The sequence below is a fragment of the Anolis carolinensis genome, chromosome 3, assembly GCF_035594765.1.
Source record: "Anolis carolinensis isolate JA03-04 chromosome 3, rAnoCar3.1.pri, whole genome shotgun sequence".
NCBI classification, from domain to species: domain Eukaryota; kingdom Metazoa; phylum Chordata; class Lepidosauria; order Squamata; family Dactyloidae; genus Anolis; species Anolis carolinensis.
Window position 1 is genome coordinate 11,965,092 of NC_085843.1, and position 26,422 is coordinate 11,991,513.

General features: G+C 41.2%; 1 protein-coding gene and 1 long non-coding RNA gene across 3 annotated transcripts in view; both read right to left on the reverse strand.

The window, feature by feature from the left end:
* Window positions 1-26,422, reverse strand: part of tenm4 (teneurin transmembrane protein 4) — a 1,874,213-nt gene that overhangs the window by 1,615,879 nt on the left and 231,912 nt on the right. The window lies entirely within an intron of this gene.
* LOC103278457 (uncharacterized) lies at window positions 10,863-26,151 on the reverse strand. The gene is made up of 2 exons (XR_506067.2): window positions 12,196-26,151; window positions 10,863-11,633 (listed from the first exon to the last, which is right to left on the reverse strand). It is a non-coding gene; the product is annotated as an uncharacterized LOC103278457 (long non-coding RNA).

The following is a 26,422-nucleotide window of genomic DNA, read 5'->3' on the forward strand; positions in this document are numbered from 1 at the left end:
GATAAAGCTTCAGTGAAGGCAGCACTTTTATGAAACCTGTCCCCGCTGGTTTGCTTTTAATTACTCTGATTTTATCTGCTTGGATTTTAATGTATTGTCCATTATTTTATTTTGTGTATCATTGAAATGTTTTAAGTTTTTGTCAAATATGTTGTGTTGTTGTTTCGGGCTTGTCCTTGGTGTGAGCCGCCTCGAGTCCCTTCAGGGAGATGGGGCAGGATATAAAAATAAAGTTTATTATTATTATTATTATTATTATTATTATTATTATTATTATTATTATTATTATTGCTTTTGCTTATGATAACAGCAACTACTACTACTGCTGCTGCTGCTGCTGCTGCTACTTTATTTTTGTATTTCACCTCCATCTCCCCGAAGGGACTCAGAGCAGCTCACATGGACACGAGCCAATATCGACATGAAATTAAAAACAATATAACAATATAGTATAAAACAACATAAAACAGCATAAAACAACATAAAATCATATCAGTTACTTAAAAACCTGGGCATAAGTACAGTATGTGCAGGGGTGAGCTTGTGCAGGACTCCGAGTGAGGCTTGAGGATAAAATAGGGGTTCTCAGGGAAGGCGGGGAAAGTCTCATTAAAAATATTAACAGCCAACGAGGATGAGGGACAATGATAAAGTGCAGTGATTGTAAACAAGTTGGGTATCTAGGTGGACTATTCTTTCAAATGCACATTGAAACAGACACATTTAAAGGTCCTTATGGAAAGTGGACAGCAAAGATGCCAGTCTGATCTCCCTGGGGAGGGAGTTCTAGAGCCGAGGGGCCACCACCGAGAAGGCCCTCTCCTTCGTCCCCACCACCTGAGACGGAGGTGGGAGCGAGAGAAAGGCCTCCCAGGATAACCCTTCTTGGAGTAGATTTCTCTGTCTTCCTGTTGTCTCATCCTTGTTCTGAACTATGAGTCATTTGTAAGTCAGATTTGTAACTTGGGGACTGCCTGTACATCTAATGCATAAAGCGTGATTTTATAAACCGATTTTTATAAACAACACTTTTAATAATTTTGTGCATGAATCAAAGTGAGTGTACTGAGAACCACAGCAAGCAAATGTGTTACTATCACAGCCACTGATGTGAAAACTTTAGAATATTTCAGATTTCAGAATTAGGGATAAGAGACAAAAGTTTAAAGGCCTATTGAGCATATTATCCATTTAAAACATTAGTTTGTAGTTTAGTTAAAACACATTAAAAGCATATTAAAAATAATACACCTTCATTAAAATAGCCCTCTGATCCACCTAATTAAAAGCCAAAAACCAGTCCAAATATTAATGGTCTTTGCCTGCTGGAGAAAAGGAAAAAGAGAGGAACATGTTTTTCTGCAATGCCTCACAGCAGAAGCCTGTGAGGGTGATGGGGCCACAGGAAATCATAAGACTTTGGCAGGCTCAAATGGGATGATACATGTGTTCAGATAGCTTGGGTGTAAGTTGTATAGGTTGTACTTTGAATTGTCCTTGCAATGGACTGGTAGCTAGTAAACTGTTGCAACAAGGCAGCTATATGCTCCTTAAAGGTAAAGGTAAAGGTTTCCCCTGATGTTAAGTCCAGTCATGTCTGACTCTGGGGGTTGGTGCTCATCTCCATTTCTAAGCCGAAGAGCCAGTGTTGTCCGTAGACACCTCCAAGGTCATGTGGCTGGCATTGTGGCTGGCCGCTCCTTATAACAACTTCTTTTTTATCTATAGCATTATAATGGGCATCCTGCTAGTAATACATGTTAACCCTCTTTGTACCTTTGTGTGTCTTTTCTCTTCTTGTTGTGGATGCTGTTACTCTGTTCCATGCTTTGATATGATCAAAACCCTTTCCTGGTCTCACAGTTCAGTTTCAGAAGCCCATTTTAACCATAGCTATTCTATGGGCAGTGGAGAGCTGGGAGATGGGTTGGAGAAGGACTGGTGAAGTATCTGGCTATGGACATAGTCAGGACATGGATCCTGCCATATTTATTTATTTTTATTTTAAGATCTATACATGTGAAATGCATGATGAGCCTTATTGTGCTTTCAACCATGTTTGTATTTGCTTGTCCATGCGGGCTGATGGTATGTGCCATATTTTCTCATTAGCTTGGAATTGTTTATCTTGGACTGGTAGATTTATGGCCAGCTGCACAGGGAATGAATAACAGCCAGAAGCTGCAAAACCATTCTTGTGTGAGAATTGGTAGGAAAAGGGATAACTCTGGGGATGTTTTTATTAATTGATGAATGGGGCTAAAGCCCAGGTAAAAATAGAACATTTTCCTAATTGACAAATGGGGTTGAAACCTGCATAAAACCTGAATAGCTTTACTTATAAATGTATTACATAACTGTTAATCTTTCAATCCTAACAACAATTTTATAGTGAAATCAAATCCTTTTTGAATTAAATAAAGCTTCTAGACCTTTGAAAGCTTCTGTTTTCTTAACTTGAGTTTGCCTGTACATGACACCCAGTAACCACATGCAAAAAGATCCCTGAATATGATCATGAATAAGTCAACCACATGTATAGGTCAAGGGCAGGTTTTAGAACCAAAATTATGGATTTTCTTATGCCCTGTGGATAATTCAAAGGGCATTGTGCAGAGAAGAGAAAGCACCAATGTTGCTTCAGGATTGACTAAGTTCTTGTCTTCTGGCACTCTGTTCTGATGCTTCATTTTTCTGATAAGAGTTAAGGTACACTACTTACATAGAGCCATAGAGATTTGTGCTGATTTTATTTAACTCAATGTTTTAGAATTATACATGGAGATATAGAGTACATAATTCACTGAAATATCTAGAAGACTCCAATAGATCTAAGCAGATTAGTTAAACACTGTGCATCCAGCTTTGGAGATAAATTTAGATCAGTGGTTCTCCACCTTCCTAATGCCGCGACCCCTTAATACAGTTCCTCATTTTGTGGCGACCCCCAACCATAAAATTATTTTTGTTGCTACTTCATAAGTGTCATTTTGCTACTGTTATTAATCCTAATGTAAATATCTGATATGCATAATGTATTTTCATTCACTGGACTACATTTGGCACAAATACCCGATACTAGTGGGTTTGGGGTGGGGGAGGATGACTTTGTCATTTGTGAGTTATAGTTGCTGGGATTTATAGTTCACCTACAATCAAAGAGCATTCTGAACTCCAACAATGGTGGAACTAAACCAAACTTGGCACACAGAACTTCCATGACCAACAGAAAATACTTGAAGGGTTTGGTGAGCATTGACTTTGAGCTTTGGAGTTGTAGTTCACTTATATCCCGAGAGCACTGTGAACTCAAACAATGATGGGTCTGGACAAAACTTGGCACAAATACTCAATATGTCCAAATGTGAACACTGGTGGAGTTTGGGGAAAATAGACCTTGACATCTGGAAGTTGTAGTTGCTGGGATAGTTCACCTACAATCAAAGAGCCGCTTGAACCCCACCAACAATAGAATTGGGCCAAACTTTTCACAAAGAACCCCCATGACCAACAGAAAATACTGGTCTTTGGCGACCCCCCTGACACCCCCCCCCCTCATGACCCCCCCTGGGGTCCAGACCCCCAGTTTGAGAAACAGTGACCTAGATGCTTCTCCAATTCACCCACCAGCTCTCTACCAAACACGGAATGGCATGAAAGGCAGCAAAAGCTATACTACAAGTTATAGGGGGTTGCGATTTGTATATTTATTTATTTATTTATTTATTTATTTATTTATTTATTTACAGCATTTATATTCTGCCCTTCTACCCCGAAGGGGACTCAGGGCAGATCACATTACACATATAGGCAAACATTCAATGCCTTTTAACATAAAAAAAGACAAGACAAACATAGGCTGGGAGCGGGTCTCGAACTCATGACCTCCTGGTCAGAGTGATTCATTGCAGTGATTCATTGCAGCTGCTCTCCAGCCTCCGCCACAGCCCAAGCCCATAATATGGAGTATAATAACTCCATGAGCAGAACTATATTGGTAGGAGTAGTAGTAGTAGTATCCTGGTTTTATCTCTGTGACTGAGATTCAAACAGTCCTATATAGCAGTGTTTCTCCGAGTATCTGAGGTAGACGAGTGGCAATGTTTTCCTTATATCAAATTGATAACCAATGGATACAATTGTTATTTTTTTTTCCCTGAGAAACTTGTCAAGGATGAGCAATTAACCCCAGACTGTGGCACAAATTATGTATTCCACAATATTGTACCCTACAACTAAATGAAGAACGTCATAGGCATCTTAAAATAAAGGAAAAAAGAAGGCAAAATCCCAAGTTTCATGGGTCTTCCTCCCAGTGAAGGATGCACTGGATTGCAGATAATGACAACTAATCCAGTTGAATCTGAGACCTATCATACCTTCAACAAGACATATTCCCTACCCAATTTTAGAAAAGATATGGCAAAAAGGCATTCTGCCAAAAAGGTTAACAAGCCCATCCTTCCACTTTAAATTTCTATGAATTGTCACTCAATAGCATTTTTACTAGTTTTATCCTGGAGGGCATTCTCTCTCTCTCTCTCTCTCTCTCTCTCTCTCTCTCACACACACACACGCACACACGCACACACACACACACACACATCACACATCATACACACTCAGAAGAGCTGTCATAAAGAACGCAAAGGGCATTGTGTTTTAGTAAAAGTGCCTGCAAATAGAGCTTGTTTTTGACTCTGTATCCTCCAAAGACTGGCGACAAAGTCTGTGACGGCAACAGGGCAAAGCATTCCCCCCTCCCGCATCCTGTTTCCTTGTGTGCTTTCGACTCAAAAGTGCCAGACAACTTATTTACAATACCTCCCTCCAGGCTATGCTGCAGAGAGGATCAAAACTTAGTGCCTGGAGCAACTATAGCCAAGGTCTGTGCTTTTGTAAGGTTGTGATTCTTTGTTTGATTGATACGTCAACCTTTCCGAACCTCCTTCTGTTTCTGTTCAGGTGAGAATAAAGCTTCATCGATGAAGGCCACTGAATGAGAGGGTGAAGCTTTAGGTTGGGCTGGGAAAAGTGAAGTCAAAGGGCCACCTGCTGTCTGCACTGCATGTATTGTACATCCCTTGAAGCCCTCCAAGGCCCTTAAAAAATCCAGCCCCCAATAGTGATGTTTTGTTCAAAATCAGAAAACATATGCTCAAAACCAGTGATTAAACCCATCTCTGTGCCCTCCATAATCCTCTTCCACCTCCACCTCCTCCTTCTTCTGCTGCCTCTTCTTCCCATTTGTATCCTGCCTACTGGGACTCAGGACAGCTTCCAAAGCCATATTGTGACCAATACTGGCATCTTACTCAGTGCCAGGAATCTCCACTTCTAAATAGACTGAAGATGCACCAAAAAAATGAAAACAAGCATGAGATAACATCATTTTCAGTACTGTCAAGCATGTCAGCATGGTACACATGGAGGTTGCAGGAATGCCCCATCGCCATCACAGTTGCTAAGTCCTGGTTTAAGTCATAACAAAATTAACATTAATTAAAGTAGATGGAAACATGTCACTTTATTTATTTGTTTACTATATTTTTATTGTGCTCTTCTCACCCCAGAGAGGACTCAGAGCAACTTACAAATAAGGCAAAAATTCAATGCCTCATAACAATATAAATAAACAAATAAACATAAAAGTAATAAAAACAGGTAAAAGCATATAAATATAATTAAAACAATTAAAACATATGAAAAACAGATGAAAAACAGATGAAAAACATAGTGCCTAAACCCTTAGTCGTTGTTAGTGCTGCTTTCCATATAACCCTATTCCTGAAATGCCTGGTGCCATAACCAGGTATTCAGCTTTTTCCTGAATATGGGGGTGGAGGGGGCCAGTCTAATGTCATTAGGAAGGGAATTCCATAGACAAGGGGCCACCACTGAGAAGGCCTTTCTCTTGTCCCCACCAATCATGCCTGCAAGGGAGGTGGGATTGAGAGCACGGCCTCCCCGGCAGATCTTAACGCACTACCCAGTTCATAGAGGGAGATTGTTGTAACTCAGCCGTCATGGCCTGTTCTTCAGCAGGAGTTAGAGTTTGATTCAGAGTCTGACTTGGATTTTGGAGCCATCCAGGACTTGGATCACAACCCAATGCCTTTGCAGGTGCCTGAAGTTGTGGAGAATCCACTAATTGGCAAGCATTCCAATCCTCAGTCAAGGTTGCTTTTAATCAGAGGGAATCTTTTGCGAAGGAAAGGAGTCAAAGGGAGGGGCTGAGACGGACTTGAAGGTTGGCTCTCAGGCGCTTTAATGACTAACTTTCCCATGTGAAGTTCTGCATGTCCCAACTCTCATTGACTTGTAGCCTTGAGAACCCCTTAAAGGTGCCTCTCTCCCTGCTCTGTTTGCGGTGTCAACTTTGCCATACTTGGAAGAGGACTCCATGTTCCAATATCTTGCTCCTTGCCTTGTTTCCGTGCCTGGTTTCAGGATCTCCAATTCATGTTTGTGCCTTGTGACTCTCGAGTATACCTTGCCTTGCTAACCTTGATTCCACGATTCCTCAGTGGCTGTTTCTCATGTGAATTACAGATTGTGGATTTGCAGCATCTTGTTCCTGTTCCTTGCCATTTCTGACTGACCCTGTTTGGATGGCGTTTATGGACTAACTCTGACTTCTTGTTGGAACTAACGAGTTCCATTTGTGGATTACAATTGAGAGACTCTACTGGATTTGATTTGAACAGTTAATGACTTTGGATTATTCTTTATATTGACTTTATACAGTACCTGCTTGCATAAGTATATACTTATTCCTCAATAAACTGCTTCACCTGTGATACTGGCTCCAGTGTGGTTTTCAGGGTGCCCTCGCAACCTTGGGGTGTAACAGAAATACAATTGAATTATATTGCATCATCACACTTCTGCTTTTGACAACGTTCTAATAATTTATGAATTCTACAGTTGACAAATGCCCTCATCATTGTTGTAAAAAGGTAACGAACAAGTCACAATCTTTCTTAGTTAATCAAAGATTTCTCCTTAATAAACATAAGTCAATTTGTCCATCTCAGCAAATTCATAGATCTTCATAGGATATTCTTAGGACATTGGAATAACTGGCTCTTTTCATCTCTAAACAGTTCTCACATCATGTTACAATCTTCCAAATTTCCTTTCTAAATACTCATCCAGCATTCCAACAAATAAAAAAACCTCTTGTTTTGTAAATATATCAAAATGTTGTGATATTTATGGCATTGAAACTAATAATAATAAATAAATAAACTTTGTTTATATCCTGCCCCTTCTCCAAAAGGACTTACAGCAGTTTACAAAAAATAAATATAAAACCAATCAAGAATAAAAACATATTTATTTATTATTTATTTACAGTATTTATATTCTGCCCTTCTCACCCCGAAGGGGACTCAGGGCGGATTACAATGAACATATATATGGCAAACATTCAATGCCATCAGACAAACAACATACAGTATACACACACACAGAGGCAATTTTAACAATTCCAGCTTCTTGAGGGTATGCTCGATTCTGGCCACAAGGGGAGCTGTTGTTTCATCATCCATGAGTGACACCGAGTGCTGTATTTCCTCATTCCTTTCCACATGCTGCTGGCAGTTTTATGGTGTTGTAAATTAGTTAAATTAGCCTCCCCACATAAAGCGTGCCTAAATTTCCTAGTTGACAGATGCAACTTTCGGACTGCTTAGGTAAACAGCAAGCTGGACTATTTAATTTGACCCGGGCTTTGAACTCATGACCTCTCGGTCAGTAGTGATTTATTGCAGCTGGCTACTAACTAATAGTATCATAATAAAATACACAGATTAAATTTGGCAGGATTTAAAATCACATTGTGCACCAGGGCAGAACCAGTTCAAACCAGCTGGTGTTCGTACAACTATAAAAGCCACCATCATAATAAGTTATAGCTAATAGTTTCTTAATGCCTGCTTCCATGTCTACATCCAACTAGAGTGGCACATGCAGCATGAGAGATTTTTATTGCCTATTAGCATTGAAAGCGTGGTGGGTCCAAAGCAGTGAAGTGGTTTGAGCGTTAGGCTATGACACTCAACCATAAAAATTCTATTGATGATCTAGGGCAAGTCACACACTCTCATAGAATCATAGAATAGTAGAGTTGGAAGAGACCTCATGGGCCATCAGTCCAACCCCCTGCCAAGAAGCAGGAAATCATATTCAAAGCACCCCTGACAGATGGCCATCCAGCCTCTGTTTAAAAGCTTCCGAAGAAGGAGCCTCCACCACAGTCTGGGGGAGAGACTCAGAAAACCCCATGATAGGGTCAACCTCAGAAAACCCCATGATAGGGTAGCTTTAGGGTTGCCATAGGTGGGAAATGACTTAAAGACACCCAACAACAATTGAAAGAGTGAATACAATCCTCGTTCAGTCATACCCTTGTTGTGACTGCGCCTTAGGGGATTATGGTTGATGGGGATGGAATTCGAAGAGGAAGAAAAAACCCTCGTGATGAGGGTTCACTGGAGGAGTTGCGCAGGAAGCGACTTAGAGAGCTATATGGGGGATCTTCTGAGGAAGATTCAGATGGGGAGATGGATGCTGAGGAATAGGTGGTGGCTGGGGAAGCGGGCACTGAATGGGCACAGCCACCGGAGATGTCTGGGGATTTGGGGTCTATGGATACTTCTGAACCTGGGGTTTCTGCAGGAGCTGATCCCAATTGGGATGCTTGGAGAAGGGAGGATGTTTCTTTAAGTGTTCATGGGGCTAAGTGTGGGCAGGATGATTGGGACTCCGACGAATTGCTAGGTACTCCAGATCCATGAGCTCTAGCTGTGTGGAGCTCAGACTCTGAGTAGATTTGGGACACCTGGTGTTTGGGTGTGAGTGTTTGGTCACCCAGGAGGAAGGGGAATAAAATGGGAATGTTTGGCCACTGCACCTTGCGTGTGGCAAGGTGTTGCTGAGGCGCCATTGGGATCTCTGTGTTTCCATGAAGACTGGACTTGGACTATGATTTGAATCTGCTGTTATCACCTAGCTTGGCTCTCACTGTGTCTTATCGTGGACCTGTTTTGGATGACTGCACCCTCTTCAGACCTTGGATCGGAATTTGACCTTGCTACTGCCTTCGCCCTGTGATTGATGACTACTATCGGCTTTTGACTCCTGGCTTGCTCTTTGGACACCGCTGTTATCTCCTGACCTGACCTTGGAATCCCGGACGACGTCTTTTCACCATCCTTTTGGAGCCTTCGGCTTTATCCACATTGTGGAAGCAGTCTACTGCATTCTTAGTTTGTTTGTTTGTTTCCTGACCAATTTGGTGTTTTCTTTTGGGAACTGTTCCTTTGAAAACTACAGAGCCGGCTGGCAGGGCTTGGACTCAGAAAGTGCAGTTTGCACTAAGTTTGTTTAGCTTTGTTTTTACCTGCTTGTGTTGCTGAATTATATTTTTGTTTGAACTGCTCTTGAAGCACTGATTGTGAAGTGTTTCAAGGTTTTTTCTGTGTTAACATTACTTTTTGGCTTATCTGCTGAATAAACTCTATTTTTGTTCGCTAATTGGCGTCTGACTCTTGACACCCTTTTCTTATAGTTTATGTTTTTTTTCTTTTTTATTATTTTCAGAATTATTGTAAACAGTGCTATATAAAATTATACAAACATTCAGAACATTTTCCATTGGTAACACATATTTACATTTTCTCCCCCCTCTTTCATCCTCCCTTCCCTCCCCAGGAACAGTTTACACATTTTGCTATATTTATTACATTTGTTCATATAGTTTATGTGATCCTAGAACTCAATAGAATTGAACCATAGCAACCTTATCCATCTTCCTCAGATCACCTCAGGCACATTTGGAAATGTAATTTTTTGGAATCCAGAATACTCCACTGCTAATAACATTCTAATGGAGTCCAAAATTTAACTTTCCCAAAAGCAACTGTGATTCTTCTGAGTTTTGTTTGCCATCAGTTACAACTTTTGGACTTGACTTGTATATATGCCTGATAGCCACTTGGATGGCTGAAATCAGAACCATTTTTCTTGAATAATGCATCTTATTTTAAATGTATTTTGCGACTACAGTAGAAAAACATTCTTTTCCCCTCTGCACCTCAAAAGACACAGTTCTCAAGTTTCCATTTGACCTTTGGGTGCCTTCTATAAGGGAGTAAATGCAATGTGGATTTCACTTTCAATAAGAAAAGATGATAACTCTATTGTAGTTGAATACATATCCATGCTATCATGGCTTGTGGAAAGACACATTGCACTATAAGCCAGTCTTGTCTTTAAAGTTCAGTTTTTGAGGTTTCAGTGCTTAGAACACAGTGCTGTGGCTTATTCATGAGCCCCTTGCTTATTCATGACAACGTCTCCAAAAGTTCAGGCCAAGACCTTCCCAGTCACTGCTCAGTCAGCACCATTTTTTGAATAATATTGAAACCACACATTCTCAAATGGCAGTGTTCCAAATAAATCTGAAAGTATGATGTAAGGGAGTTGATGTGTCAAACTGAGACTATCCTAATAGACTGTCCTTGGGCATAATTGGGAGTTTTTCTAGCTCAGTCATTTATGGCTCTTCCCATATAACCATAGCTGTTCCTTGGTGACTGCCATCTGATGATTGGATCAGATGGTTCTTTTGGAAAATGGCATCCATGCAAGGCAATCAGGTTTCTCAGCTGTTAGACTGATAAACTTAGATATTTCTTTGTTCTGTTAGGGATAAAGATGTGCCAATGTACAAAACACTAATATATGTATATAGTAGAGTTTCAGAAGTGTTCTTTTAGTTGCCCAAAAAACATCTACTCTCCACTAAAATATATTAGCCTTTAAATCATGTTCGCAAGAGACAAAAACAAGGAGACTTCTTTAAAAGTAGCATAGTTGGTTTACTCACAAACTTCATGCATTCAGCATACAGGTACTTTGCTTATCAATCCAGTCACAAATAGATATGAAGTAATTTCTGTGTGTAGGTAACACAGGGCATCTTTCTTAGAATCAACAGTCCATAGTCCAATGGAGTCTAATGGCTTCATACTGTTCCTGCAGTGAAATCTGAAGCATACAGTTCTTACTGAAGTCTAAACTGAACTGTTCTAAAATGGAGTCTGAGTCCTGAACAAGCCCAGTTCTGATCACATGGTCTGTAGCTTCTTCCACAACAAAGAGTTAAGGTAAAATTGTATACCAGTACACACATATACATACAATAAAGTAATCAAGCTGAATTATATACACAATATATAATTAGTGGAGGCTTGAGAAGGTTGCTATTTCCAACAGGTTCATCATTCCTGCTGACCTTTTTCTCTATGGTGAGAGGATGTGCAATTGCCATTTTGAGAGAGGACTCCTCAAAGCTGCATTATTTATATGTAAACATATTTATAATGGATGCTTATAAATGCCAGTTTTGTTTTGAGATGAAAAAGATGGAAGTGCTGGGAGCCTGGAGGCTCAAGAGCTACTCATACAAGGATCAGCCCTGATATAGATGGAAATGTTGATGAAGCACAACTGAAGACTTTGAATGGGCTGGTAGCTAGCAAACTGTTGCAAAAGGGTGAGGTGCCTGAAGAATGTCTCTCTTTCTCTTTCCTGGGTTATGGTTTTATCAAATATTTTCAATTATACTAAAACATAAATAAATAAAAAGAAAAGAAAATTGAAACATAAAATGAATTACGGAAAAGAATAATGAAGAGAAAAGGAAATAATATATCAGTGACTTCCAACTTTCCTAACAATGATTGTACAAAACTAAATAAAATAACTGCCTCATAAATGATTACATTTTATGGATGAATGCTTAAACCACCCAATAATTAGTCATTATCAAAACCTACAGTCAACATATTGTTCTCATTTCTCTCCATTTTTTTTAATGATTCACAGTTTTTCCAAAAATTCCAAAAATGAGGACCTAGAGCAGTGGCTCTCAACCTGTGGGTCCCCAGGTGTTTTGGCCTACAACTCCCAGAAATCCCAGCCAGTTTATCAGCTGTTAGGATTTCTGGGAGTTGAAGGCCAAAGCATCTGGGGACCCAAAGGTTGCAAACCACTGGCTTAGAGATTCCCAGAGAGGTGTACTATTGGGTTTAAAAAGTGGGTTTTTATTTACGATATTTCCACTTTCTGGGAATCCCACACTCCAAACCCCAGCAACTATGGGTACATATAAATATATGTGCTCACCTGGTGCTCAGCCAGTTCCTCACCATTGCTATGTTTCCCCCCGGATAGAGACTCTTTTTGCATGGAGGCAGCTGCATCTTGGAACCTAGATGCTACCAGGAAGTTCAGTGAATGCTTCTTCTTTGGATGCCTGATTAATCAGAAGACGTGAAGCCCACAGAGCAAATTATGATAAATTGTGAATATTGATTGCTTTTAACCAGATGGATGATACCTTCTGGTGTTTAAATATAGGAATGGAGCCAAAGATACTTTGACCTCACCCCTGCACTGACAACCTGCATGAAATTAATTTCAGCTGTCATTCAGGTAGCAGTCAGAAGCATGTGAGAGCTGATTTATTCATTTAGGGAGAAAACTGGCAGCCAGATGTGTTCGTTATTAGAGGATGGTTCCGGTGGCTTTTATTTAGTAAGTAATGGAGAACTTCAAGATGTTGCCGGTTTTGGTTGAACTTGCTTGACATGTTACATTTTTCATGTTAATTAACATGTACTTTGATCAGCAATAACTTTAGATCCTTTCTTTTTTGTTGCTGTTTCTACTAATTAGATTTTCCACTGAATATAGCTAATCACTGTTTGTTTTTCAAGATGTAGGAGCTTTTCAAAGCATAATGTTGTGTTGAAAAAGTATTAGAATCATAGAAGAGGCCATATGGGACATCCAATCTAACTCCATTCTGCCAAGCAGGAAGATACAGTCAAAGCCCTCTCAACAGATGGTCATCCATCCTCTATCTAAAAACCTCCAGACAAGGACACTCGACCACACTCTTAAACAGCCAACTTCACTGTCAAACAGCTCTTACCACCAGGAGGTTCTTCCTAAAGTTTCGGTGTAATCTTTTTTCCTGCAGTTTGAATCTATTATTCTAAAGTGGGCATAACACCTCCATGGAGGTGGTACAATGCACAGAGCTGATTAAGGTTAACACAGCCTTGAATGGCATTAGCAAAGATCATGGTGATGAGACTTTGAAGATAGTTTGGAAGCTTCAACTGGTCCAGAAATTGGCAGCCAGATTACTAACTGGGGCTCCGCACAGGGAGAGAAGCAATCTCATGTTGCAGTAGCTCCACTGGCTGCCGATTCACTTCCGGGCTAGATACAAAGTACTGGTTATTACCTTTAAAGCCCTAAACAGTGCGGGCCCAGACTATTTAGCAAACCACATCTCCTTATACTAGCCTGCCCGGACTCTTCGATCAGCCTACTCTCGGTCACACCCTCGTCTCAAGCACGGTTTCTGAGAACAAGAAAGGGCACCTTCTCAGTGGTTGCCCCTACCCACACTTTGGAATGCCCTCCCCAAGAAGATCAAATTGCCCCCCTACTTACTCTCATTTAAGAAACAACTTAAAACATTCTTATGCTCTCAAGCATACAAGGAGAAAGAGTAATAAAGTTTATAGCACAAACTAAACTGAATGTAAGGGAACTGATAGGTTATTATACCTCAACTGGACTTTTAAACTGCTTTTAATGATAATTATTAAAATTATTGTCACTGTCTTTTTACTTATTGTACAATGTTGATTATTATTACTGCTATTGTTGAGTATTGTTTTCCTTCAAATTTTTAGTCCTTTGTTTAGTCCTGTTGTTATGTTGGAAGCTTCTCTGAGTCCCCTTGGGGAGATAGTACAGGATACAAAAAAAGTATTATTATTATTATTATTATTATTATTATTATTATTATTATTATTATTATGTTACACAGCCATCCCATATTCCCTAGGAGAATTGGCTAGACGTCGTCACTCATTACTTGGAGTGATGTTGACTGGAACATGAGGGCAATTAGAGAAGGGAGGAGGAAAAGAAGGAGGCAATTACCCCTCTCCCCACTATGTCACTCTAGCTCCCCAGCCAACAGCACTCCAAGTGACACTAGCCATGTCATACCTGCTGACCACCACCAGAGGCGGTCCAACATTAAGGCGAATTAAGCAGTCACCTGTGGCACAGACCATGCGGGGGCACTGTCAAGGTGGCGGCAGCGGTGGCGGAAGGCCCAGCCACTCATCCACCCTCCTGCTCTCCCTCGCTGTCGCCCACTGCTCACCTGTCGATGGGCCTGCGCACGTGCATAGGCCCATCGCCCAAAAGGCAAAGGGCAGAGGAAGAAGGCAAGCGGAGGACGAGGAGAAAAAGTTGCCACGCCAGTCGGGGAGTAACTCAGGCCCTCAACCGGAAGCAGAAGAAAGCCTCTGACAACAGGCCCCGCTTATGTCCAATAGCATGCACCGCCGCTTACGTCCAATAAGCCCCGCCCACACTGGTTCATACGTCTAATATGCTCCGCCCATATTGTTGAATGCGTCCAATAGACCCCACCACACACCAACCATTACGTCCAACAGACCCCACCCACATCACTGCCTCCATCGAATAGGCCCTGCCTGCCACGCTGCTTACGTCAAACAGGCCCCGCACACGCCCTTCGCCGCGATGCCGTTGGAGAACCTGGAGGAGGAGGGCCTGCCCAAGAACCTTGACCTCCGCATCGCACAGCTCCACTTCTTGCTCAGCCTCCAGCCCCAGCGACAGTGAGGGAGAGCAGGAGGGCGGCCGCGCGGACGGGTGGCTGGGCCTTCCGCCGCTGCCGGTATTTATCAACAATTTGTTTGGGGGGGGGCAAAATTCGGGAGGGGTGCCAAAATTCCGGTCGCCTACTCCCGAAAATTACCTCGGGATGGCTGTGACCACCACTATGACAGAAACAGAAGGGAGATGGTAACAGTGGCTGTCCAGTGACTAGCCAGTGTCATTGGATAGTCAGGACTCCTTTTTTGCTTGCCCAGGGGCTGGCAGGCAATTCAAAACTCTGGATCAGTCCTGGGATTAAAAAAAAAATCAATGTAGAACCATCCTGAGTTTGGAGCAGAAGAAAACAAGCAAGCTCCATCTTCCATATGACATCCTTTCAAAATTTTAAAAATGGCTATCATGCCATGTCTTAATTAAACAAATCTTGACTGTTCATGTTTTCTACTTCTTGGTCTGAATGTTTAATAATCCACAAGGAAAATGGATCATACTTTACCTAGCTGAATCTAATGACCAAACATCCATTTGTCTAGTATAATGATCCCGCTTTGTCATGAGTAGTAGATCCAAGGAGGGGGCTTGAGGAGACAAGGAAAAGGTGAGTGATATGAGCTCAAAATTTGGAACTGTAGTGTAAATCTAGCTGGAGAACCCATCACACACACTTCTTAATTATGCTTTGAAAAAAATGCACAAAATGTCTCTTGTGTGTTGTTTGTTGTTGTTTTTTCATTATGTGAAATTAAGCACAAACACGCAGAAAGCAAACAAAGATTGTGCTAATTGCTCAGAAAAATGCCAGAACCCACCTGGTGCTTTGACTGCTTAGTAATATATTTGACAAGGCAGCAGTTACTATAGTTTTGAATTTTGCACTACCATAGAAATGAAGACAAATTGGTCAAGGAAAATGCATAAATTTTCTCTAAGACAGAACAGACAAATGACGACCACAACAACAAAGACGATTTATACCCCACTTTTTCAATCCACAAGTAGACTCAAAGTGGCTTACATTAAAAGTATTTCAATACAATTTAAAATCTATAAATATACAAACATTAAAACAGAATTAAATATTTAAAGCAGAATTAAATATCCTCTGGAGAGGACAATGCTTTTTGGTGTTCTTGTGCAGTACACTGTGAGAAAGCAATTTAAGATATACCTCCCTAGAACTAACTAATACTTTCCTCATGACTTACTTATCTCAAGAGGAAATTGGTGTTAAGGATTATTTTAGCATGAAGGTCCTACTGTAAAATCCATAGTCTGTGTGGGAAGGGAAAGGAATAGGTGTTATCAAAATTCCATTTAATATTCAAAATCTAAAAATATTCATACTTACAATATATATTTGCACTTGAAAAGCACACTCAGCAGCATTGCAAAGATAGTCAATGGGATTAATGATAGTTGTCTAAAATTTCACAACATTGCTTTTGGTTCTTGAGCCAATGCAACTTAATCCAGCTTTGATTAAATTGGGATGAGACTTCAATGGGGAATAACTTGATCTAAATTGATGCTTCTCTTTGGTAGAATTATGATCCATCTAAAAGCCTGGGATTTATCGGAGTCCAATTTAAGTTGTACAGACTTAGGAAACACTTGTACTGGCCTTTGCAATTGGATTTTTGTTCAAGGGTCTGCCTTTACAAGCAACATGGAAACTTCCATCTGGTGAAGAATGCAGCTCCCTGCATGTTTCTTTACTTTCTGATGATGTCCAATTTAGTTTGTGCCAATTACAAAGGATACTCTTTTTCTTGAACGTTGTTGATAGGTAAAGATAAAGGTTTTCCCCTGACATTAAGTCTAGTCATGTCCAACTCTGCAGTTTGGTGCTCATCTCTAAGCTGAAGAGCCAGAGTTGTTTGCAGACACTTCCAAGGTCATGTGGCTGGCATGACTGCATGGAGTGCCATTACCTTTCCTTCGGAGTGGTACCTATTGATCTACTCACATTTGCATGTTTTCGAACTGCTAGGTTGGCAGAAGCTGGGGCTAACAGTGGAAGCTCACCCCGCTCCTTGGATTCGAACCGCCAACCTTTTGATCAGCAAGTTCAGCGGCTCAGTGGTTTAACCTGCTGTGTTACCGGAGGCTGTGTTCCATCAAATTTATTATGACTTATGGTGACCCTGATCTAGAAGGTTTATTTTTTATTTGTCATTCCCTATCTGTAAATCTGACAGCAAGAGTTTCCCAAGGCCCCTCAAAGAGTTATAATGACTGAATAGGCATTTGAACCCTGGTCTCCCAAGTCCTAATCCACATTTAAAACGACTACACTACACTGGAGGGTCTAGTGGTTAGAATATAGGACTGAAATTTTGCAAATCCATGTTCAAGTCGATTATCAACCATTCTCCTTTTCTCAGCCAAGTCTACTTAACTTTATTTATTGTGAAAATGAAGCAAGGAACAAATATGCCCCCTTGAATGTATTGAAGGAGAGGCAGATTATGGTTGCAATCCTATTCAATGCATAGTTCTGTAGTGGTGACATCCTGGGTGGAAATTCAGTGGACGTTACAAATTGTTCCACATCTATTCTGGTGGGTTTTCCAGGTTGGAGATGGTATTGCTATGCCTCCATTCTGGACCAGCCTTTGAACTTGTCCATTGCTCTTTGGACAAATAGAGAAATCCTTGCATAAGGAGATACTTTATACCTCCTTACACCACAATATGAAAAGTATGATTGTGATATATCCCAACACTGGGCCAGCATAATACCCTAACAGGATTAATTATAAATGTGACTTTTTAAAAATGTACTCAGTTTCTCACAATACAATGTAACCCTGGCTTTGAAGAATGGGAGATATATAGAGATCAAACATGACAGGGTCTCATTTTTACTCTGTTCTGTCTCTGGGCAAATGTGTTTATCATCATCTCTAATATTCTAAGTGAAGCCCCCCACCCCTCTCCCCACCTTGATGTCTACAGGGACATTTTCTCTCTCACTGTTATATAATACATTTCAGTAAGCCTTAATGTTCTTTGTGAATTCACAGTTGCACTGATAGCATTTATCTACCATCTCACTCTCCCTTTGCTGTTATCAGCAGGGCTATATCCTCTTTTCTTTCTGTTAGGCCTCCCAGGCAATGCATTCATCCTGAGGTTCTACTCCCTCCCTTTTTTACACAAAATCCAGCAAACAATCATATTACCCATACAAATGTATTAAACATGATGCAATCTATCATTTGTTATCTTGCCTTGGAGATGCTCAGCTAAGTCAGTAGGTGGGGGAAAATTGAAGCAATTGTAGGATTTGAGTTTGGCATAGAACTTTCTATTAGTTTTGCAAAGTTGATTGGGGGAAAATATCTTTGGAAAGACTGGCAGCTAGTTTGGAAACACCTCTGAACAAGGATGTAATTCTTAGCTAATTTCACTCTCGAAGGAAGCAACTAGCAATCCTAGCAGTTTACCTCCCGCCGTGAAAAAGAAATGAGAATAAAAATGAGCACAAGAAATCGGAGTAAAAAAGAGCAGATGGAATTTCCTTTGACTTCACTTCTGTATTTATTATCAAAACACATTTTCCGGTCCCTCTAATTGTATTTTGAAAAGGTCAGTTCTGCCCAATCCCAAATGCTCCTTTTGGGTAGGACTGAAATGTCATATTTCCCAAGTAAAACACTGACCTGGAATGGGCAAGAAGACAAACAAACTACAGTAGAGTCTCGCTTATCCAACATAAATGGACCGGCAGAAGGTTGAATTAGTGAAAATGTTGGATAATGAGGAGGGATTAAGGAAAAGCCTATTAAACTTCAAATTACATTATGATTTTACAAATTAAGCACCAAAACATCACGTTTTACAACAAATTGACAGAAAAACTAGTTCAATACACGGTAACGTTAGGTAGTAATTACTGTATTTACGAATTTAGCACCAAGACATTGCAACGTATTAAAACACTGACTACTAAAACACTGACTATTGAACCATTGACTACGAATAAAGATATAATTGCATAAAATAAACTTACAGTAACAACATTGTCAGAAGTTAAATCTATAAAAAGTCCAGTCCTTGCTGTCGAGAGAAACAGTTATGAATCCGGCCGGGAGGCAGACTGCGATGGATAATCCAGAATGTTGGATAAATGAAGGTTGGATAAGCAAGACTCTACTGTACAAACAACAACTTTCGACAAAGAATCCAGAAAAAATAAGCACTGCTTTCAGTCCAACCTACTCATAACAGTACTCAAGATATATAAAGTTTATTTTGAGCACCAATCTATACATATAAAAGGGTAATGAAATTTCGGCCTAGGACAAAACAAGAAAACTACACATCCCAGAAACACTAAACTTGGCAGCACAACCCCTCATCCATGCCTCTATGTTCATACAACAAAAAGAAAAGAAAAATAAAGTCCTAATTAGAGGGAGAGGAAGAATTCCTTTCATCCAATTGCTGCCAGTTAGAAGGCACTTTCTCCTAGCAACCCACTCAGCCCAGGGGACAGGGAGAGTTAGGCCTCACTTAGGCCTCTTCCACGCTACCTATAAAATACAGATTATCACATTTGAACTGGATTATATGGCAGTGTATACTCAAGGCCCTTCCACACAGCTATATAACCCATTTATAATCTTATATTATCTGCTTTCAACTGGATTATCTTGACTCCACACTGCCATATAATCCACTTCCCTGTGTAGAAGGGGCCTCATAGAAGGGGGCTTAATGTCAGGGGAAAAGCTTTACCCTTGACCTTAACTACCACCAATTCCTCAATACTTTCTTTCCCATACCACCATACTTTGCCACAGCAACGCGTGGCCGGGAACAGCTAGTATTCTATAGAAGTTCAGAGTCATGCAGACAATGACAAAGTGAGTTGAGCAAAATTGTGGTAATCCTTACCTGAGGTCTATGTAACCAGCAAAACATGTAGCCAGAGTTTGTTGTTTAAGAGAACAGTCTCAGGGACTGACAAGGTATGTAACCATCACTTCTGTTTGTTAATTAATGTTGCAGTTACCTCATTTCTAGCAAAGCACAAATGGGAAAGCTCAGCAAACAATACAAATCAAAAGGAGACATTAGCTGTGGTGAGGATGGAGGTGATACGGGTTCACTAAAACAGATCAGCATACAGTTGAAGCTTTACTATTTCCTAACAAAAAAGGGCAAATATGAAAGCAAAATGGTGTCAGGAATTGCTGCATCAGAGTGACTTGTCCTTAGACCACTGTTTCTGTACAAGATTTAACTGTCAGTCTACTTTCTTAGGAATACAAATTGCACTATTGGAGAAACACTTGATTTCCCCATAGTTGTCTTTCTCGTTTCTCCCCCTCCAACTGCAGTTCTCCTAAACCGAGTGAAGGTGTTAAGGAGATAACGGAAAATGGGCTGCCAACTTAACAAGGACCCACCGCCTCACATCCATCATGTTCCCAAATGTTCTCTCTCGCAGATCACGGCCCCATACTTCACTGCAGCTCTTGCAGGAGGTTTGGCAGCAGCGGAAACCTGCCAAAAACCAATGGTCATGATAAGTGAGAATGTCAAAGAGAAGTGACAGGGAGCAGGTAAGACAGACTGGGGAGCAAAATAAAACTGCAAGGCAGGATTGTTCAGATCCAGAGGCTTTGATCCCTATGCATATGCTGGTGAACATTTCCAGACTGGCCAGCTGCAGGGCCCTTTGTATATTTTCTCTTTGTTTATTATATCTTTAATTAATTAATTAATCTCCCACCTTTTATCCTGAGAAGGAACTAACACAGCTTACAGGCATTTGAAAAACAAGATACAGTTTTCAAATAAATAAATATATAAATAATAAAAACAATTAAGCAATGGTTTCGCTAAAAATACAATGCTGAAAAACAATTAAATTTCAGTTTTTAAAAAAAGCTAAAATACAATCTCTTCAAAAGCACTGTTTGATAAATTATAAATCAAAGGCCAGCTTGAATGTCTTTGCCTATCAGCAGAAAAAGAACAGAGAATGGACAAACTGGACCTCCCATGGGAAAGAATTCTACAAACTGGGAGTATAGAAATAAAGTTTTCTCCTAAAGATTTAAAAATCAGGGAGGTTCATACAGAGAGATATCCCCCCTTCTACGCTGTCCTATATCCCAGGATCTGATCCCAGATTATCTGCTTTAAACTGGATTCTATGAGTCTCTACTGCTTGATAATCTGGGACAAGCAGATAATCTGGGATCAGATCCTGTGATATAGGGGCAGTGTGGAAGGGGCCATAGGATCCTCTAAGAGGAAACATCAGCATTCTGGAAGAAGCAAATGCCACCAGCATTGAAACAATGATCCTCCACCATTGACTTCACTGGAGTGGCCATGTTGCCTGAATGCCCAATCACTATCTCCCAAAGCAATAACTTTACTCTCAGCTCAAGAATGGAAAAAGGAATGTCAGTGGACAGCAAAACAGATTTAAAGATGGATTTAAAGCAAACCTTTAAAATGTAGAATAAATGCAGAGAACTGAGAATCCCTGGCACTTGAGCATTCTAACTGGAAATCAGCTGTTACCAGTAGGGCTATGGATTTTGAAGAAGCACGAATAGAGGGCAAAAGGGAGAAACATGTCAAGCAAACTTTTGTTGGGACCACCTTCCATCTGGAAATGTATGTCCTCACTGAGAAAGACCATGTGAATCCAGAATATGTCTCTACAACAGTGGTTCTCAATCTGTGGGTCCCCAGATGCTATGGCCTATAACTCCCAGAAATCCCAGCCAGTTTACCAGCTGTTAGCATTTCTGGGAGTTGAAGGCATCTAGGGACCCACAGGTTGAAAACCACTGTTCTGCAGTCACTTACGGACCCATTGCTAAGACTCTACATCTGGAAGACAATAATACTCGGCCATGAGAGATCACTTATGACAGGGGTCTCCAAACTAAAGCTGTGGGCTAGACCCTAAACTTTAGACTTAGGGTCACCCTAAGTTTGAAATGTTTTGAAGACACACAACAACAATCCTAATTAACTTTACTATCTCATCAGCCAAAAGCAGGTCCCCACTTCCAATTCAAATACTGGTAAGTTTATGTTGGTTAAAATTTTTCTTCGTTTTAAATATTGTATTATTCTTTCATGTTTTTTGCACTACAAATAAGATATGTACAGTGTACATAGGAATTTGTTCATATTTATTTCAAACTATAGTCCAGCCCCCTGACAGTTTGAAGGACTATGACCTGGCCCTCTGCTTCAAAGGTTTGAGGACCTCTGGCCAAGGATGATAAGAAGCAAACTGAATGCAGAGCACATGTTCAATGATGCTTGACAGCTTGAAAAATCACTGAAAACATGCTTTCAACCGGTAGACAAGCCCTGGCAAGAAAAATCCTGAGTTCACAGCATTATTCACATTTTGCAATTTTCCATCCAAAGTTTGATCATTTTGTGTTCTGTGTACAAGACAGGCTTTTTAGTGCAGCAAAAGCTTCTTTTGCATAGAAAATATGAAAATGGTTGCTTTTTTTTTTTTTTTTGCAAAAACAATGGACAAAGAACTACATGCACACATCATACAGAAGAATTCCCACATTAAAAATAGATTTTTAAGTATTCCTCACAATGGCAAGAATCATAGAATCACAAAATAATAGAGTTGGAAGAGACCTCACGGGCCATCCAGACCAACCCCCTCCCAAGAAGCAAGAAAATCATATTCAAAGCAGCCGTGGCAGATGGCCATTGAAGATTGTTTAAACTTCTTATTGCCTGCCTTGAGGAGAAATATTGGGCTCATCTACACTGGGAAAGTTAGCCTGGGGTAAATCTAGCCTGAGACAGTCCTAGATTTGGCATTTACAGTAGGCACTGAAACCAAACCCTAGCAACTATCAAAGGACCATTGGAATAGCATGATAAAGGATTGTGCCGTCCGCCAGACAATAAAAAAAACTATAAAGCTGAAACGTGCCGTCCTTTATCCGGGCGAACTGCAAATCCCTATAAGCTGTCCTAAAATATTGAACGACTGAGTCTGGAGAACTTCAAAAAAGGATGTTTATTCATACAAGGTTGTAAACCTGGCACAGATCTTAAAGTTGCAGAAAATGAAACAAATTTCCATAGGTTTTAGTTGCAGAATTATCCCTGGTTCCAGAAGGCAAAGGTGATTATAAAACCACTATACCCTAATCACGCTGTCTATATTAGAAGGAGAAACTCTTTCCTTCCCTATCTTTACAGCAAAGATTAGTTCTAGAAGCGATGGAATAACCCTGCTCCTCTAACTAGATTTCCTATTCCAGATCAGTATAATTCAATACTTATCTAATTTGGATAGGCTTAGATTGGCCTGGTTTTGAGGATGATTTGTCCCAGTTAGCCTTGCACAGCTCCAGCACGTTGGAAGACTATAGCCAGAATGAAACTCTAAAATGGAGACTAGACCCTGGTAAAAAGGGCGGTCCTAAGATGTTGTACTCTTTGACCAATCATTGCAAAGAAAACTGCAGCCAGCTCTTGCAGACTTCAAGCCACCTTTCTTGGGCTTTTGCAGCCAGAGGCTGAAACAAAATGCAAAGGAGGGAAAACAAACAAACGACCAATAAGTAAGGCAAACCATCGTCCTGGGGGACGGAACACTCCCCGCTTAAATTCCCAGGATGTGGGAATTTACCACTCAAAAACATACAAACACCTTTGCACATATGACAATACAAACACTAGAACTTTAAACATCTCCAATAAGCAACACGAGGTCACTAATTGGTCTGTCCAAAATGGACACTTTGTCTCTGTTGCAAGTCTTTAATTGAACTTTCCTGACCTTACCATCCGGGCAAGGAAAGGTCTTTAATACAATGCCCATGGGCCATGCATGGCGGGGCAAGTCTTTGTCCTTTAACAACACAACGTTGTTAACCTCAATGTTGTCCTGTGGGCTTTGCCAGATTCTTCTAGCTTGAAGCTGGCTTAAGTACTCAGCTTTCCACCTTTTCCAAAAGTGGTTGGCCAAGGACTGCACCTGTTTCCACAGGGCACGGTGAGTTCCGTCCGGAACTGGCAACATGATGTCCTTCCATCCTGGCACCTTTTGTGTCAAAATAAGTGCAGGAGTCAGTGGTTGTAAGTTCTCAGGGTCACTGGTAAGGGGAACCAGCGGCCGGTTGTTGATAATTGCGGTAACTTCCGCCATAAGTGTCACCAAAACATCATGCGTCAATGACCTATGACTCAAAAGCATGGCATTAAGGATTTTGCGACTAATACCAATCATCCTCTCCCAAACACCACCCATGTGGGAGGCGTGAGGAACATTGAAAGTCCACATAATTTGTTCAGTATTCGTAAAGTTCTGAACCTTTGGGTCTCTCCCAAACCTAGACACACAATTGAGTTCTTTGGTCGCACCTACAAAATTGGTGCCACAGTCCGACCGAATTGACTTAATTGGCCCTCTGAGGGCTATGAACCTTTTTAATGCGTTTAAAAATGATGAAGTGTCCATCCCTTCTATGACTTCTATATGGACAGCTCGTATTACTAAACAAGTAAACAAAACTGCCCACCTCTTGTTATTTACAACACCACCCCTGGTTTTCCTAGTGACAACCTCCCAAGGACCAAACACATCGATTCCCACATGGGAAAAGGGTGGGTCTGTCAAAGTCCTATCCTGAGGTAGTTCTGCCATCAACTGACTTTGACAGTTTCGCCTAAGGCGCCTGCATTTAACACATTTGAAAATACAACTGTTGACCAACCTTTTGGCATTAACTACCCACAGACCTTCATTTCTAAGGGCTGCCTCAGTTAGAGTTCTACCCTGATGATGGATCCTTTCATGGTGATGCCGAACGAGCAGCAATGCAGTGTGACTATTAGGGGGTATGATGATGGGGTTTTTTATGCACGCCTTGAGTTTAGCTTTGGCTAACCTTCCTCCAACTCTCAAAATACCCTCCTTGTCTAGAAATGGGTTTAACTCATTTAGAAGACTTTGATTAGGGATGTTGAGCCCTTGCTCTAGCCTAGCTATTTCCTGCTTGAAAGCAGATCTCTGTACTGACTTGAATATGACGCTCTTAGCCTTTATCATATCCTGGACCTGTAAAGGCTCACTATCTTTGCAAGCTAAACGATGTATAAGCCTAGCAACTGCTCTAAGAAGACTGTGCCACTCCGAAAAACATTCAAAACGGTGTGGTTCCAGGCAAGATCTTTGGCCCATCTTGATTTCTGTGGTCATCTTGCAAACTTTCACCTCTGGAACGGACTCGGGCAATTCTGTAATATCGGTGGGAGAAAAGGCTGATGGAAAATTGACTTCGGCGTAGTTACTTTGGAACATGTCTTCCATAAAGCCAACGATTTGCTCTTTTACCTTGGGGTCTTTCTGCATCTTCTTCTTCAGTGACCAGAGTCTATTTTCTGCCACATGCCTGTTGTTTGGCAAAGTGGGTTTTTCTGCTTTAAAAGGCAGAGGGGCTATCCAACTTCCCTCTGGACTCCGGGAAACTTGAGAGTTCATGATCTCTAAAAACCTCTGTTCATCTTTGGAAAGCGCTGTAGTTTCATCCCTTTCGGAGACTTCAAAGATGGAAGAATACTCTGGTGTTATCCCCTGACAATAGACCGAGACATGACTCAAACAGCTATGCATTAGTGTGGGGCGACTGCCTTGAAGCACGTGCGCTTGACGAGTGCCCACCGACGATGGAGGGTGCATCCTATTTATGCACACTGGGCCTGTAACTGTCCAGCCTAGTGGTAGCAGCTGAGCAATGGGCGCCCCTGGAGGTCCCTTAACTTGGTCGTTCACATAGAACAAGTTCGGACAGTCCGCACCAAGCAGAAGGGCAATGTCCACATCTGGACGGAAAGCAGGTAAGGCGTTCTTCAGCTTTCGCAAGTGAGGATGGGCTTCCACGACTTCTCTGGTGACAATCTGCCTTTTGTTCCGGGGAATAGAGGAACACTCAATGAGGTCTGGTAACTCGAACAGTCTCTTCTGGTCACAAGAGGAGACAACAAAGCCGGATGCTATGCGACCCTGCAACTTCTTCTTCCCTACACAGGTGGACATGGTGTAGTCGACCGTCTGGGTTTTTATGTCAAACAGTTGGAAAAACTCTGGAGTCGCCAGGGAGGCGTCGCTTTGTGAATCCAAAGCCACGTAAAGTCTCTTTTTAAGCCAAGGTCTTCTGGCTGGATATACATCTGCTAGGCAGATGGGATGGCAGACTCTGAACTGGTGCACGTCAGAACATAGTTCAGTACAGGCGACCGATGGAGCATCCTCCTGCATCCGTGACGCGGTCTGCATGTTGGTGGCTTCAGTAGATGACCCTTCTTTGGAAGACGTGTCCCCTTTGGCGCGGGAGACAGCGTCAGAGTTGTGCATCGCGGTGCAATGCTTAAGGCTGTTACACTGAAGGGGTCACTGAACCCAAAGTGACTCCATTTTAGAATGCCTGTCTGCTTTAAAAATCCAGGGATCAGTCTGTCCCCCTATAATAAGTATAAAGTTTGCAAACTTGCTGTCTTAGGACATCATGTGTTTATGTTTAAGCAAGAATTCAGTTGTGGTCAAGCTTGTGGTCAGCCGATTCCGAGAAATGTATGCAATATATAAATTACATGTGTTGTGCTTGCACCTGTCGAAAGTTGTGGTTAGCTACTTGTTGACAACGCAGGA